Raw genomic sequence first — 3702 nt, forward strand, 5'->3', positions numbered from 1 at the left:
CATTTTAGTGAAATAAACTCAAGCAGACAGTGAAAGGGCTTCTGCAAATTGGGCATTGATGAGCAAGATGAAAGGAATTAGTCACTTTTATTCAAACACAATAGTTTCTCCACAGTTTTTGTGTTGCGTTTAACCAATCTTTTGGCTAAACCGACCTGCCTAATTTGTCAGCGTTTTTACCCATCTATATTTTTACCATGGCAAACCAATGCAAATTAGTCTCATTAGCCAAAATAATTAAGTATAATCACAAATTTTAAAAGTTGTTTTTTTTAGAAAAAGGTGTTATTTATTTTTTTTTTTTTTCCCACCATCAACCTCAGGAGTGGTAGTCATTGTCTTAGAGATGATGCCACAAACGTTTTTAACTGTTCAACGGAGAGCAATACTGCTTAACACCAACTCCGTCTAGTGGCTTGCTCAGATTTTGATCATTACATTGTTTATTCTAACCAAAATAGTTTTAAGAAACTAGATTGGTTGTTTTTCCAACCAATCTATTCTTAGAATCTATCCAAACTCAATCGAACTGACAGCAATTCTCCTACAAACTCCCACATCTTGACTGAATCCTGAGGCTGTTTAGATGCCTGTCAAAATTCTTGCACTTTCTGAACCACTTCCCGAAGCGGTCACATGGCATCACCCTAAATGAATAACGCCTCGACACGTGCTTCGGGGGAAACACCCCCTCCATTACTCGACACAGGCCTCGAAGCCTCGGCTCATCTCATAACATCACTATTAGAAAGGAGTTCCAGATTGGGTCTTTTTCTGGATAAATTACTGTTAAGCAGAAAGTTTCCTCTGCAGCCAAATCCAGGCAGGCAGTGAGCTAAAGCACCGCGCTGGGAGCTCACAGCTCTATGCTTAGCTCACAGCTCCTCAAAGGAGCAGGGACTGTCTGCAAAATGATTAAAGGGTTTTCACTTTAAGGATTATAATTGGAATACAAAGTCTTGTCTCATGTTATGAAAAATTGCAAACTTTAAATCTGCCCCTACTTGGCAGAAATGGTTCTTGCAAAATCCATCTCCTCTTCCATTCAGTGCGTGTGTGTGTGGGTGTGTGTGGGGGGTTCTTCATAAAAACAGTCCCTCCAAGTACCTTAATTTGTTCAAGACAAAAATTGTTTAAGAAAAGTTTAACATTATTTGGTTGTAATGAAGAGTGATCAGTAAAAGCATGCCTAGGATTCAAAAGGACATGTTTTTAGTGTTTTGTAGGCTGCTCAGTGGGTAGCACTTTAATGTACATTTTGTAGAGCAGCGGTCCCCAACCTTTCTTGCNACAGCAACATGACCAACATGTCATGCCTCCACTGTGGCTCCCGTCTGCTCCGCTCTGAGTTCCTTGGAGATCGTAGAGGGCATGTGTGAGATGATTAAGTTCAAAGCAGCAAAACATGCGGAAATGATCCAGGGTTTCCGCGGATCTTTAAAAATATTTCATTTCATTTTTTTTCCATTAATTTTTATAAATTTTTTTATTTTTCGGTGTAACAATAAACATATACCGAACCGAAAACCGTGAACACGAAACCGTGAACCTAACGGAACCCTGGATTTTGTGAACCGTTCCACCACTAAAAAAAAAAAAAAATATATATATATATATATATATATATACACACACACACACACGATATTAGTTTTTTGCCTGTGTCGAAAAAGTTCAGGCTCAACATTATTTTTTGCTTTAATCCCTGTGCACAGTGGCAGTTACTTATTTTTTATTTATTTTCTTTTGGTAATGTTTAAGCTAAGGACATTTCTTTCTGCTGCAATAGGTTCCAGACTTTATTTGGTCTTCCTAAAGAACGACCTATTGACCGGAACTGGGGTTAAACTGTGCTGCAGCAGCTTGTGGGTGACAGCATGAACTGGACAGCACTTGCCCAGAGAGAGAGGCAGCTTTGCAGCAAAGGCAAGTGTCTTTCTTCAAGCTTTGAAGTGTTAAATGTAAGCTCTGTGTTTACACCTTGAAGCTTTCCCTCTCTGGTTCATTTTCCTGAAAAGAGATCACTTGGGACAAGCTCTTTAACACTTCATAACTTATATGTATGAACACTAGGACTCCCAGAATTCTGATCCTGCTAGAACTCCCACTGGCCGCCAATTTGACAGATGACATTTTTTACAATTGAACGCATGAGTAGTGATGATGTCGTTAACTGGGATGATTCTAGTGTGCGATATAAAGCCATTGTGAATATGTAAACCTTAAAACAGGTCTAATATATATTTTTCAAAGGCTGTATTGTATGCTATTATTTGTGTTCTAAATTTAAATAAATCCATAGAGTAAGACTGTATTACTACTCAGGTTCAAAGTTTTAAATTAAAATTTTATTTACAGAAATTGATAGATTCCGCCCAAACATTTCCCGTAGACCCCCTTTTCACATTTATGACAAACATCATATGAGCGTTTTTTTATTTTGTGCGGCGCAGAATCTCCTGTCGATGTTTTCTGTGCCTTGCCAAAGCTTCTCTAAAGTTACAGAGGGGCTGGAAACCTGCGGTTTGCCCACAACTGTGTTACCAGTTCAAGGATAAAATTGTGAAAAAGCGACATTCAAACAGCTCCTGAAGAAAACCAACGCGTTTATAGCTGATACTTCCAGGAGATCATAAATTACAGCCACAGGCCACCTTCGTGTCGGAGCTTTTACACAATACTTTCTAATCATCTGATCCGACACATCCACCCCGACCTATGTGTGGTTATAGTGGAGCACGGGCTATGGTTTGGCTTTTGGGTGGCTCAGTGGACCGGCTGAGGTGTGGGCAGTGCTTGAACAAATGTTTTACTATTGTCTGATGGGTCACTGATACGTCTGCATTGATCTACCAATTCCCAGTAGCCACAGGGAGTAATATGCACAATTAAGGACTCATTTGATTTTTACAACCTTCACCTTCACCTTCCAGTGATTGATGAGGTCTGCAGTATCTAGAAGCACGGATTTAACTTGGGTCATTTGGTTTCTCTTTTATTCAATTTGTATAAAAATAAGTCAATGCAATGATTTAAATCACATATAATTAGTATTATTAAATTTAATAATGTCTGTGCTTCCTTTCAGGCTTTAAATAACTGCAGAGTCAGTGGTTTATGAAAAGCAACTCATAGATGGACTTTCTCTCTCTCTCTCAGATAGAGGCTCTTCACATACATACCAGCAGGGGGCAGCACCAGACCTGTTTCTCTAAGCAAGAGCGGAAGTGGCTGTACTACAAGTAAAACAACCTAATTATTTTTCATATTCTTACTCCACTGTGATATAAAATAGTTTCATAAACCAACGAAAGAGTGTATATTCTGCATATATACTCTGCTGGATTGTTGCTGTTTGAGGAGGAAAAGGAAAAAATTTAAGGAAACTAAAAAATGAACATGTGCTCTGGTCATGCAGCATTGCATTCTGGGTAATCTGACTATGTTTTAAAATTGAAAAAACTCACCACAAATCCCATTTTATACAACTCATCTAGTCCAATATACTTTCAGTGGTGTAGGATGGCAGCCAGCAGGCTTTATCTGGTCCTGCTAGTTAACGGGGTGTTGCTACCGTTAGTCACTGAAGTGTGTGTGTGAAATGAATCCCGGTGTGCGAGCTGAGCAACTCATACTTACCTGGCAGGGGAGATACCATGATCAAGAAGGTGGTTCACCCAGGGTGAGGCTCAGCCATTGCAC

General features: G+C 39.4%; 1 long non-coding RNA gene across 1 annotated transcript in view; it reads left to right on the plus strand.

Annotated features, from left to right (window-relative positions):
* Window positions 1-3220: 3220 nt before the first annotated feature.
* LOC107086171 overlaps window positions 3221-3702 on the plus strand; it is an 8921-nt gene continuing 8439 nt past the window's right edge. The window contains exon 1 of the long non-coding RNA XR_001481294.1: window positions 3221-3242. This is a non-coding gene — a long non-coding RNA (uncharacterized LOC107086171). The remainder of the gene's footprint in view (window positions 3243-3702) is intronic.

This window comes from Cyprinodon variegatus, unplaced genomic scaffold, assembly GCF_000732505.1.
Source record: "Cyprinodon variegatus isolate N-32 unplaced genomic scaffold, C_variegatus-1.0 Scaffold144, whole genome shotgun sequence".
Taxonomy (NCBI): domain Eukaryota; kingdom Metazoa; phylum Chordata; class Actinopteri; order Cyprinodontiformes; family Cyprinodontidae; genus Cyprinodon; species Cyprinodon variegatus.